Below are 13,745 nucleotides of genomic sequence, written 5' to 3'. Positions count from 1 at the left end.
GGAGGCTGCAGCCAAGAAATTAGAAGAAGACTAGGATTGGGAAAGGCAGCTATGAAAAAATGGTCAAGATCATAAAGTGTAAAGACCTAACTCTGAACATCAAAATAAGGATAGTCCAAACCATTGTATTCCCCATCATGTATGTATGGAAGACCTGAAGAGTAAAGAAAGCTGATAGGGGGGAAATCAACTCATTTGAGATAATGGTGCTGGAGAAGAGTACTGAGTACATGGATGGCCAAGAAGACCAACAAATGAGTACTAGAACAGGTGAAGTCAGACCTCTGTCTAGAAGCCAAGATGTTTAAACTGAGGCTGTTGTACTTTGGCCATATTATGATGAAAAATGAATCATTGGAAAAGACAATAAATGCTAGGAAAGGTGGAAAGTAATAGAAGGAGAGGAAGACCACATGCCAAATGGTTATACTGGATCATGGAGGCCACAGGTCTGGGACCTGCAGGACCTGAGCCAAGTGGTTGAGGACAGGGGGATTTGGAGATGTCTCATGCACAGGATCACCATGAACAACAAAGCCACCTTGAGTATCCTTACTGAGGAAAAGCAGTGGGAGTAGGGACCACTGGGTGTCACCCCTTTTCTGCAGTGTCACCCCATACAGTCCACACTCCTTGCAGCCCACTAGTGACATCACTGCTCTGAGCATTGTGGTTACATCCTGCTGTTGCTCAGTGTCCCTGCTTGAGCTCTGTTTTTGTTTGAGGGGGGTGATGCACATGTTCTCAAGGTATTGACAGCACATCAAATGGCTGAATACATTAAGAAGTGTGTGTGCATTGGGAGGGAAATTATAAAGACTGAAGCAGCAAGCAAAAGTCAAAGATCCACGCTTTTCGCACTAACCGTGGCTGTGCATTTTAATTCCCAGAGATATCTTGCACAGCTATCACTCAACATCAATAGTAAACAGTACAAGGCTTTTCAGAGGTTTAATGCATGTTCGAGTTCACTTCTTCCAGACAAGCCTGTTAACAAACTGTTACCCAAGCAGTTTGCAGTCACCAGTCCTATACAGAACATCTGTTGTTCATTATTGTTCATTATTTGCCAGTCTCTGCTTTCACACATCAATCTGACAAAACAGAAAAGCTTGAAATTAGGAAACACAAGAACCAAAACCAACTATAACCTCCCTTTAATGCAGCCCTGCAGAAAACAGATGAGAAGTTTGTTTATATTGCAAAAATGGTGATACAGAAATCAGTCTTTCATAGTCTGAGGAATATGTAAGGGTTGTAGAATGAATTATGCATGTGAGGGTATTTATAAATAGAACAAAACAGCTGAACAATTTAAGATTGCAATGTTTGCATTTCCTGTATCATAAGAGAACATTTGCATCTGCATAACACTATAGGTGGAAATATACTGGTAATGGTTGCTAGCAATACTCTGGAAACATCCCAATAAAAAGAGCACATAAACATTTTCTAGTGGTACACAGTTAAGACTAATTCTAATTTTTTAAACGTCTAGGAAATTTCTGTCCATAGCCACAATTTTGGGGGAGCTATCAAATGCCATGCTGCTGCAACTCCTTTTCTTTTCTACAATATTTTCAGGACTCAATACAAACTGGGCATGATCAGGGCACAGGGGAAAGAGAGGCAAAGAAATCTCCAGCCTGGTACACTGCAGTGTGGCATTCATCCAATGTGAGTCTCAGTGCCACTCTACTACAGACAGCTGTACCAACAGACAATGCTAGGTGGCAGCCAAAGGCAGCAATTTTTTAAGGGACAACACTTTTGCTATAGCATCAGAAAGGGCTTTCTCTTCTCAGTTTCATCTTAATGCACACATTTCTGCTGCATCAGCAAAGATATTGATATCTGAAAAATATAGCTTTAGCAGCCTGAATTTTTAATGCAGAGAAAAACTGGTCGACTGAGCTTAGCCATTGACTGATGATACCAAACAAGATGCAAGAAGCATGCCAGTACCTTTTTCTCCATCATTTTGTTCATTTCAATCAAATATTCACTGACAGCAAACCTGTTTCCACATTGTATTTGTTACCATTTCCTCAAATGGCCCAAAGTACAGCATGCAACCAGACAGCAAGCTTAGGTTCTATTCCTTGCTTGCAAAAAATTACCCAAGATTATATTAGGGAGGTACATGAACTACAGCAAAACAAAAGGATTATCTAGAGGTTCATTTTCAAGCATGATCCTCTCAGTAGTATCTCTCTGTGGAAAAGTTTGGCAAGTTCTAATTCAAATGCAAATAGTGCACATGCAATGGCATGCGACCAGTGAAAGACACACTATCTTTTACAGACACACAAGGGCACAACAAACTCTGAATTACTTTGTTAGTGCTCCAACTCATGCAAGGAGGAACATGTAGCCTGCAAAATGGAGTAATGCACCAGATCTTAAACTAACTTGTCTTGAGGTTAAGTCTAAAGAATCTCCTTCACATTTTGCTTTTCACCTCTACCAAAATAGACAAGGAATTCCTTCACATTTTGCTTTTCACTTCTGTGCTTGTGACAGTTGTGTATCTCTACTGTCAGCTGAGCACTAGTACTAGAACTGCTTCTGAGTTTGTAATCCTAACCCTTCTCCATCCACAAAATACAGTCTACCAGCTCCTATTTTTACTGACTGTCTGGGACAGCAATGTGCCAGTAATGTCATGAAGCATCTGGCAGGCCACCATACATGGTTGGTAGACTTTACTTAGCATGGCAGATCACCTACTATGTAAGCCCATGTGAGAAGTCACAATGATAACAACAAGCACATCTGGATCTTGTGCAACAAGACAGCAGCAGTAATTCGGCACACATTGCAGCATGAGCTAACCATCGCAAAGCCTCTTACTTACATGAACAATTTCACCACTGAGCATGACAAATGTGCATTTCTAAAAATGCAGTGGATAGTAGGAAAAATTTGTGTCAGCCAAAAGTCTCCTCAAATTTCCATTTCCGTATAACCTTTTTGATCCACTGTAGTCAGAGGCAAAAAACAAAGCTCTTAAATCCTAAGAGGTTTAGGTGATAACAGTTGTCTCACACACCACACTGTGAGCAAATAGGTTTTGCAAAAATAGGAAGCCAAAGATATCTTGAGTATTGCTTAATAATCAGGTTTTTCAATGTATTTACAGACAACTGGCTGAAACAGTTAATAATATAGACCATTTGATTAGCAAATTAAGTACTGACTGGCTTAGTCTCAATTCTAAATTTTGTTGGAACACATAGAGAAACCCAATATTACATAACAAACTGATTATATGATAGTAAAATAAAAACACTGTTTTTATCTATCAATTGGAATTGGAATCATGGGATAATAACAGACCTTTTGAGGGAGCAAAGAAATTCAACTTTTTTGTAAAAGAATTTGTCTTGAGGAAAAATGTTTTTTTTATTCCTACATTCACCTATCAGCATAAACTTGATCGTGTTTACACATTGCCTTCACAAACTAACTGAAGGAAATGGAAGCGTGAGAAAAGTTGGTACTGAAACCTAATGGTAATTCACACAGCTGGACACCAGCCTCCCAAGTCATGAGAAATATTAAACCATGAGAAACATGAGAGAAATGTTAATAGACTCACCGGCATTTCTGGCCCAATAATGTTCCTGATGGGAGAAAACGGCATCAATCCCAGACTGATCAGAACAAATAATGAGATGCTACAAGTCAGCAACTGAACATAATCATGTCATTTCACCAGTCCTATACCGCAGATGTGCAGCCAAAGTCAGACAGTCATTTCAGCATCTAACCAATTTATTATATAATGCCAATACTGGAAATTCATGTTCCTGTCATTTAATGAAAGCAGGCTATTGATAGCATCAATTCATCAAGATGCCACTTTTGGAATGGGCAGCTATAGCATAGTTATTTTCCTTGCCTACCTAAGATACTCCAATGTTGTGAGTGTGTAGATGTTCAGAGTGAGACACCCCTGATATCTATTACACTCCCTATTCCAGACCTTCCGGTCTGGAGAATTCCCATCTCAAGTAATAAATTGCTATGCATATTGCTAACTGGACCTTGGCCTTCCCTTGCTGTACTCAACAAACTTAGACTCATAGGAACACAGAGTTGGAAGAGACCACAAGGGTCATCCAGTCCAAGCCCCTGCCATGCAGGAACACACAATCAAAGCGCTTAGGACTAAGACAATCCTAATTCTCTGCTCCAAGACAAATCCCAAGACACAAAACAGAAATCTAACTTCTATGCAGTCCAGCATCTGTACAGATTTTGTGCTGACCAAAGCAACCGTTAGGTTCCCCATCCCTACCAAGCACCTTTTGTGTTCTGCATTTAATTAAAGGATCTCCCCAAGAAGTAAATAGCTCAGCACTTACGGGGTTAAATGAACAGCCGAAAGCATGGGCAGTCTTCTGTGGCTGTCTTCATCTGGGAAGCCTCTAAAGCACAGCATTGGATTCATCCCATCCCCTTGAAAAACTACAGTGAATAACCAAAAGGGAGATGCACAGATAGCACTTATCTGTAGATTGTGGGGGGGAAAGGTGGGCGAACTAAGGAAATCACCAGACTGGAGATCTTCTTCCTCTTTTTTTTAAAAGGAAAAGTAAAGGCACAGGTAAAAATCTTCTTATGTGGTTTTCCTATCCACCCCCTTCATGCCCCTCAACAAAGCACTTGATGTCAAAGCAACAGGAAGAGAAAGCAGCCAGGCTACACAAACTCTGCAGCTCAAAGGCAGCTCACATTAATAAAACTGTCCCTAATCTGTCTGGAAACTGCAGCAATTCACAGCTCACTGCGGCGTTACAAGAGGCAAAAGGGAGACTCCAAGCAGCAGCAAATGCTGCAGTAGTAGCTGCAGCTGCAGCCAATAGAACCGGAAGAAAATGAGGTACATCTCAGGCCTGCACGGAAATGCACAGATGCTAGGACCACACTACCATTCTAGCAGGTGTCCTTCATTTTAAAGGGGCCAGAGCATCACAGAGTGAGTTCCATCATTCACACCTCATTTATCGTCATAAATGTGAGGGATGTCATACGGAGGACAGAGCAAGTTTGTTTTCGGCTGCTCCGGAGTCTAGGACATGGAGTGATGGAGTCAAACTACAGGAAAAGGGATTCAACCTGAGCATTAGGAAGAATGTCCTGATGGTAAAAGCTGTTTGACAGTGGAATATGATGCCTTGGGATGTAGTGGAGTCTCCTTCTTTAGAGGTTTTTAAACAGAAGCTGGATGCATTGACACATACAGATTTGCACAGGCTTATAACATCAAACTACATAATTTTGCTTTTGCTTGCTAAAAAAATGCCATGGCACAGAAATAATAGCAATGACATATATCACTTTATATACTACTCCCCCTTCAGTCTTGTCCCTGAATGTTTTTCACAGCAGCCAAACAATTGATATTTTTCCTGGGACTAGAGTTAATGCTATTTCTTCTTAGTGAGGGAGTAGCCACTGTGATCAGAATTCCAAAGGACCACAGTGTAAGACATGGCTTCTGAAAGCTGAATCCACCAAAAACCACCACAATACAAGGTGCAGCTGAACAGAGGACCCACATGATAATATCCCAAACCCAAAGGCTAATCTAATCCTCTTCCTCAGACCTAGTACTATTAGTAACTGGCTCCTCATCTGCCTTCTTTCACTAGAGATGGGCAAGCCTATTATTGCATTGTATCTGACTGTGTTAATGGCAGAAGTGCTGTCTTTAAGGTCCAAAGGGCACCTTTGTAGCACCTTTGAGTGACTGAAAGAAAGACATTCGTAACATGAGCTTTCATCGACTTGAGGCAACTTCCTCAGATGCACGAAGTGGAAGGTCAAGGGACAGATCTATAGAAGCAGACTGTGTGAGAGAATAGCAATAGAAATGCAAAACATGTGGTTATAGAAATGAGGTGACAAGTTCAGTTTTAATGATGATTGTTGGGCGATAAATCAGGAGGAAGGATGTTACTTTAACCTAAGGTTTAAGCAAGGTGAGTAGACAAGTACTCAAGGTGAGTAGACAACCACATGAATGGTGGTGGCAGTATTGGAATGTGGTGTGGGAGCTAGAAAGGAGATGTGATGAACTAGTCAAGAGACCCTCATGAGCCTGGGATGTTCAATGGTGTTATAGTGTATGTAGTTTGCCAGGAAACCATTGTCTCGCTTCAACTATTGATGGAGTGGAGTTTGTGGATATGTCCCAGTTCTGCTATTTCTCTTTCCCATTTTCCTTTGTAGTTTCCCCCCCCCCCCGAATCATTGTTCTAAGGTCCAGTTGGGGCCACCTGCTAGCAAGCTGGCCCCATCCAGAAAGCAATATATAAACAAAATGTATTTATATCCGCGCATAACACACAAGGCATAGCTTCAAAATACTGCTCTGGAGTATCTGTGAATCCTTCCGAATAACCAAACCCAGTCAACCATCTGTGCTGACAAGCAGCACTCCTAAGCGATGTGTGCTTGTATATCCATGTGTGTACGGCAAAACACAACATCCACCCACAATCTTCTGGCAATGTTTGCTCAATCAGTATTCATGTGTAAATATATTAATCATTCCATTTCCTTGTGAGAAAAGAACACAAAGCTGTTCTGAGCCTAGCTCCTGAAGGAATGCTAATTTCAGTGCTCTGTCAATGTCTTGAAAAAGCTGGATCTGCCTCACCACCATTTGATTTCCAGGCACACTGATCAATCACTGCTCTTATTGGTGTCACAGTGAACTAGAAGAAACATGCCCCTTGAATAAAAAGGCCCCATCTATTTAGGTCAGGATTATATTTGTCAAGCATTGTTGTGGCCAGCTTGCCGGACAATTATGTCACATTCTTGAATGCACAGGGATGCTGTCAAGCTCTAGGTTCACTGGGAAGCGTAGGTTTCTGCCACTGAAATTGAAATTTCACTACTTGAATATTTACATTTCGACTGCAAACGGAGCCCCTAACATTTTATATTTTAAGTACAGCTTTACATACCCCCAAATTTGAGAAGTGTTGACTTGAGCACAATGATGAAAAATGGAAAAGAGGAGGGCACAGTTTACTAAATCTGCCCTTGTGTCTACCCACCACGTGCTTTGCAACCCTAGTCTATCAGACGGCTCCCCTTCTCCATGCTCCAGAAAGAAAGATATGCTAGAGTAAAAGTACTAGCTTTCAGGCTCAAGTAATCTGGAACTCAAAACTCTAAGGCATTTTTCATGTTGGATTTTGGCACGATGGTTGGTTTAGTGTTCTTTAGCTTTATTCTAAATGTGGATATTAGCAGTTTGTAGTCTGTGTCACAATCTGTTCTTTGTCTTACTTTTGCAGAGAGAATTGTGCTTCTCCATCTACTGCTTCCAACTGTGTAATCTATTTGTAAAACACTGTGTAATTATCTGAGTCAAAATGTCCAATTCCTATCCACTTTAGCTTATTCACCCATGTTTATACATTCCTTTTCTTGTTTTACTATGACTACCTTCCCCTGATTCATGCTTCTCACATTCCATGTTGCTATGATATGTGGGGTGCAGCTTCAGACTTTATTTTCACCTCTGAGCAAATCAACAGCTGAAGATCCATTTGGCTTAGATCCAATTGCATTAATTAGCCATAGCACTACTCACAGTTGTCCTCTGCTCTAGCACAGTAGCTTACTGAGTGCCATCCAACCTTGGAGTGTCATAGAACCATAGAACCATAGAGTTGGAAGAGACACCAAGGGCCATCCAGTCCAACCCTCTGCCATGCAGGAAGACACAATCAAAGCACAATCGTCTTCTGGCACTGTTTCTTGTTTCATTTTGGATTGTCACATCATAAGGTTTTCATACAAGCCATCATATTCCCTATTAACATGTATAGATGTGAGAGCTGGATAGTGAAGAAAGTGGATAGGAAGAAAATCAATTCATTTGAGATGTGGTGCTGGAAAAGAGTGCTGAGGATCCTGTGGATGACCAAAAAGACAAACAAATGTGTCCTGAAGCAGATAAACCCAGAGATCTCCCTGGAAGCCAAGATGACAAAACTGAGGCTGTTGTACTTCGGGCACATCATGAGAAGGGAGGACTCGCTGGAAAAAATAATAATGCTAGGAAAGGTGGAGGGAAGTAGAAAGAGAGAAAGGCCACATGATAGATGGATGGACTCTACAAAGAGTTCATGGATATGAGTTCACAGGACCTAAGCAGAAAAGTGGAGGACTGGGAATCTTGGAGATGTCTCATCCAGTGTCACCATGGATTGAGATCGACTCAAGGTCAGTTAACAACAACAAGATTGTCATGATAAAAGGTCTTCAAAAGAAGGTTTGCCAGTGCCTACTTCTGTGCAGTACTAACATGTGTTAGCTATGGAGCAACTACCATTGTATCTAAGAGATCCTCTGCCAGTGTCACCCTCTACTACTACTACTACTGCCCAGCTGTTGGATACATTTAATTTGTCTCCTCAAGAAAAACTTATCTGACATGGGAGATCCTACTAGCAGCACTGCTGACATCAACATGCTTCTTGTAATCCCATCACGGTGGAAAGGTAGTGCCATGATGAACTAATACTGTATTATTTAGCATGGTCTTCAGTTCTCATAACCAGGGAAGGGTGCTCCTGCTTTTAAAACGCTCATTTAAGGAATTATTTTAGTCTTTTTTAACCAATGTTTTTATCTGATTTATCTGTTTATAGTCATTGTTTTAAATAATGTTTTTGTCTATTTTGCATCGCCCCAAGAGACCTGGGAAGACAAGTCAATAATTAAAGTTTTCAATAAATAATGAACAATTAAATTTCTATGTGGAGCCGGAACGGAAATAGTAGCCCAGCTTCCCTTCACAGTGGGTCTTGTTTATCTTCCCATTTCATATGCTTAGGAGTTGCAAGAAGTTAATTTACTACTTACTGGGGAAATATTACAGAGAAAAGAGTTTGGGATTTTTTGAAAGCATATTAAAAATAGTCGCATCTCTTTTTCTTGAAAACACTTGAAAACAGTTTATTCAAAAAGTACTAGCACCTTCCTTCCTTCCTTCCTTCCTTCCTTCCTTCCTTCCTTCCTTCCTTCCTTCCTCTTTTCTCTTCTTTCCTTTTCTGATAGAAGCAAATCAGCATTAGAGATCTTGTGCTCTTAAAAATCTGATCAGCCTATTCTCTTATCCTTCTTCTATATACACATAAAGGGAAGAAAGGTCATGTTTTGATGCTGGCAGAACTTTGGTATTGAATGTGCTGTGAGGTTTTGGACCTGACGATCGCTTCCTTCATACAAAGACATTGAGGTCGAAAATAGATAAACAGAGGATTTGTGTTTAGATCTGTCCTAAACAGAAGTCAAAAGCCTACAGTCCGGATCCAGGTTCAGAAACTGTCTTCCAATTATGTGTGGTGGTGTTTGCCTTCCAGTCATTTCTGGTTTATGGCTACCCTACGGTGACCCTATCACAGGGGTTTCTTGGCAAGTTTCTTCAGAGGGGTTTTGCCATTGCCATCCTCTGAGGCTGAGAGACTGTGACTTGCCCAAACAAAGCCAGAGGGTCGACAAAAGCAATTCAAATACTGCACCAGTAAGTTATTTTCCGTTCCAAGAAATGCCCCTTTTCTTGTGCGTCAGGGTGGCAAGTCAACATTTATATAAGAGACATGTATGTATAGGTTCATTTTGAACACTGTGCCAAAATATCTAAAACTGTTTAAATCAGTTGTCCTTTTCTGAACAGAAACTGTTTGGGGTCTTTCACAAATAGAGGGAGGAGAGCATTTTGAGGTCAGCAATAGCAGTACCAGATCACTGATGTCTATCTAGAGCTTTGGTTTCTCAGAAAGATGGGCATAAAGATAGCTCAGGAAGAAACTGTAATAGTTGTATTTCTTCTTTAGAAATATATTGTTCATAAGATCTTTTGAAGATGGGTTGTCTCTGTGACTTCTGACTCAATCTAATTCCTTGCCAATATACACCCAGCCCTTCCAACCCTTTATTGTTTCTTCTGCCTTCTTACCTTCTGACTAGTTCCTTATCTTCCTACTTATCTGGCGAAAAACAAAATGTTAGATATTCAAAGAGACTGTAAAGCCTAAATCCAATTGTTAGTCCCATACAAGAGCCCTTATCAGACGAGTGTGGAACTGGGGGTCTTCTGCACTGGGCGGTTCGAATTCACGTTATTTCGCACAATACCATCATACCAGCATTCGAATGGCCCAATCCACACTCACGTGAATGCGTGAGCTGCCGAACTGAATGCGTACTGGCTCCTCTTTTTGGAGCGTGTTGGCCAGTGCGCTGATAAGGGGATTGGCAATATCCTGGATTGGGGCTCTGTTCGATCTCAGTGCGAATGGGTCTGGTGTGACTACCCAGTCCTGAATTCCATCGCAAGACCCCCAGATTCCAATGTTTACTTCCGGTGGGTCTTTCCTCTTGCCGGTTCCAGGGAAGCGGGGGGGGGAGGCGGTTCCAGCGGCCTCCTCCTCCTCCTCCTCCCGGCTTGAGAGGCATCCCTGGCTGCATCCCAGGCAGGGAAGAGGCGCGGGGGCCGCTGGAATCGCGGTTCCAGCAGCCTCCTCCTCCTCCTCCCGGCTTGGGAGCCAGCCTAGGCTGCCTCTCAAGCCGGGAGGAGGAGGAGGAGGCCGTTGGAACGGCGGCGATCGCCGCGATTCATGCGCACATGCGCATGGTTTCTATTCCAGAGGCAGAATGATTTGTCTTCTTGAGCAGATACAGCAAGGGAAGCAAAGGGAAGCTTAATGTGCTTTTAAAAGCCAAAACAATAAAAATAAAAAATAATCAAAAATAAAAATAAAAAAAAAAAAAAAAAAGCATGGCAATCCCATCCTTTGCCTGGGACAGGGGCAGATCTGACCCAAAAGCCCACAGGTTTATTAAAAAAGAGAGAGAGAGAGAGAGAGGCATCTCTCTCCCTGCTTCAGCCGCTGAAACCCCTGTGCCTGGCTCTTTAAAAAGGGAAGACACTTCCCCCGATGCCCTGCAAACGTCACCATGACGATAGCTTGATTGGCAGCGGCCAATCTACAGAATGCATTCGATTTCTTTGACAGCCTCTTTGACAGCCGCTGGAACTGCTCCCCCCCCAGAATACATACTCACACACTCACACACACACACGTAGAACCGGGCATTGCAAATTTGTTGCAAGGGAAGGTCATGGTAACATTAAAACCAAGCAGGAATGTAGAGAGGAAACAGTAATGGGCACGTTGTATCGCGATTGTTAATGTGCATGAGCTGGCTCTCCAGCTGTTTACCAGGCTGTCATGACGGGACCTCCCCTTTCACCCCGGAAGCGTTTAAGGTCGCAACCCATGCAGGGCACCACTGAGCATGTGCGAGGGGGCCGATACGAATTGGCCAATCCTCATGTTGAGCACCGGTGTGACCAAACATTCTGCACTGAATGCACTTCGCGCGAATGCGGATTGGCCAATTTGAATCCTGCCAATTCGGAGGGGCTCCCAGGTATGATGGTATTGTGCGAAATAACGTGAATTCGAACCGCCCAGTGCAGAAGACCCCCAGTTCCACACTCGTCTGATAAGGGCTAAGGTTCCCCCACTGAATGAATGATAACTTGGTAAATTAACACTTATGTTATTTCAGACAATTGAGTGGATCTACTCTAGTTGAAACTAACAACTGAATTGAACATCAAGGATATTGTTACTTCCTGAAAGCCTGTTTTTCTACTCAACAGTTCTGCTCAATTCAAAATTCACATGGTCTGTATTTATTAAAGAAATAATTACTCTGTTTTCCCATTGGCCAAAAAAGAAGAAGAAAAGGAAAGAACAAATAAAGGAACAAGAAGTAGAAATAAACATATAAAAGAATAAACAGAAAAGGGAAAGTCAAAAGTCAAAAAGTTGCCCCAAGCACCTTTCACAACATGAAAAGTGTAAAAGGGAAAACCCTCATTTCAAAGATAAGAGCCGATGCAAAAACCAATACACAAAGGAGTAAAACTAACAGTTAATAAATGAATCAAGCAACAGTAGAATCAAATGAATGTTTAAAGAGAAAAGTCTTCAATTGTTTTCAGAAGATGGATAAGAAGGAAGATGGTCTGGGGGCCCTACATATAGGAGGTCTCCAGTTAACAAGCCCCTTTATTTGTTGCTAACAACAATGCTACTAAGAGCAACAGCATAGCAAGACGGGTAACTTTACTGATTTTAAAAGATGGGACAGATTCCAGCATTAATACATAGGTTTTTCCATTTTAAAACAAATGATCTAATTTTAAATGTGTTTTCACCCTTTAAATTTTAAATGCCTTTCTCTTGATCTGAAGAGCAACCAGTGTGTTGCTATTTATGGCTAGATGTATCAGTTCTATAAGCCAGTGTAGTATAGTGCTTGAGTGTTGGACTAGGATTCCAGAAGATCAGGGTTCAGATCCTGCTTGGCCATGGGAACTTCCTGGGTGACCTTGGGCAAGTCACACTCTCTCAGCCTCAACAGAAGGCAATGGCAAACCCCCTCTGAACAAAGCTTCTTAAAGAAAATTCTGTAATAAGGTTGCTTTAGGGCTACAGTAAGTCAGAAGTGACTTCTAAGTACACAAGAACAACATTATCATTTCTGTCTGCACCAACTCAAGGCTCACTGTTTTTCTCTAACAGGCTAATTGTCTGCAAAATCCCTGCAGTACACCCTTTGGTTGTTGTTGTGTGCCTCCAAATTGTTTCTGACTTATGGAGACCCTAAAGTGACACTGTCATGGGATCTTCTTGAAAATATTTGTTCAGATGAGGTTTGCCATTGCCTTCCACTGAGGCTGAGAGCATGTGACTTGCCAAGGTCACCTAGTAAATTTCATGGCCAAGCTGGCAGTCAAACCCTGGCCTCCAGAGTCGCAGTCCAACATTAAAACCACTGTGCCACACTGGCTCTCATACTCATCTCCTTTTCCTAAGAGCTTGCCCTGATGTAGATGGGATAGCAAGGAGGTGGAGGAGACATTGGGCTAGTGTGCACATAAGTGTATTATGCAAATTGCTGTGGATTTTTGCACATTCACACTGATGCTTAATTTTCTATACTTTTTTTGTGCAAATTTGCATCTATTTGCCCTCATTCTGCCAAAAATGCACAGCCATGTGAATCCATGCAAAGTGGCCACACGTTTGATAATGCACATCTTCACGGATACTTCAGTAAGAATTGCAAATCCTTTTGCAGCAGAATTTATGAAGTCCCCCAGCAGAAAAAAAACCCCAATTTCCTCCTCATTACATGTGGCTGGATCACAGTCTATTCAGTTCAAATGAGGAGTATTTTAATCATCTAGATAAGCCCATTGTTAGGTATCAGAAACTCTGAAATATGAAGGTGATAACTAGGGGAATCCACATGACTAAGAAAACATGGCTCCTTGCCTTTAGCAGTTGTTTGGAAGACATGATTTCAATAGGTGATGCCTGCAAACTGCATCCCCCAGTTGAAAAATCCTTCTTCTGCGCAACTCATCTATGAAACTGCATAACTCCTAAAAGTACTTGAGCCCTGCCTTCGTTTTCATGAGATCATGCTAAGGGTAATTTTGTGTGCAGCCATGGATATTGGAGGAAGGGGAAAAAACCACTTGGCCTGAAAGGGACAGGAAACATAAGTGACTCTAAATCTGCAAACCATTCATCAAATGTCACAAGGATAGAGAAAACATTCACAAACATGGTAACAAGAGTTGAAAGAGCGCACATTCTGCCGACTGAGGGAGGGGAGGGTCAGGATCA

The 13,745-nt window shown here is 41.9% G+C and overlaps 1 protein-coding gene across 9 annotated transcripts in view; it reads right to left on the bottom strand.

Moving 5' to 3' along the window:
• Window positions 1-13,745, bottom strand: part of GRAMD1B (GRAM domain containing 1B) — a 171,267-nt gene that overhangs the window by 135,628 nt on the left and 21,894 nt on the right. The window lies entirely within an intron of this gene.

This window comes from Sceloporus undulatus, chromosome 6 (genome assembly GCF_019175285.1).
Source record: "Sceloporus undulatus isolate JIND9_A2432 ecotype Alabama chromosome 6, SceUnd_v1.1, whole genome shotgun sequence".
NCBI lineage: Eukaryota > Metazoa > Chordata > Lepidosauria > Squamata > Phrynosomatidae > Sceloporus > Sceloporus undulatus.
Note: the sequence above shows the minus strand (reverse complement) of the source record. Positions and strands in the feature narration are given on the sequence as shown.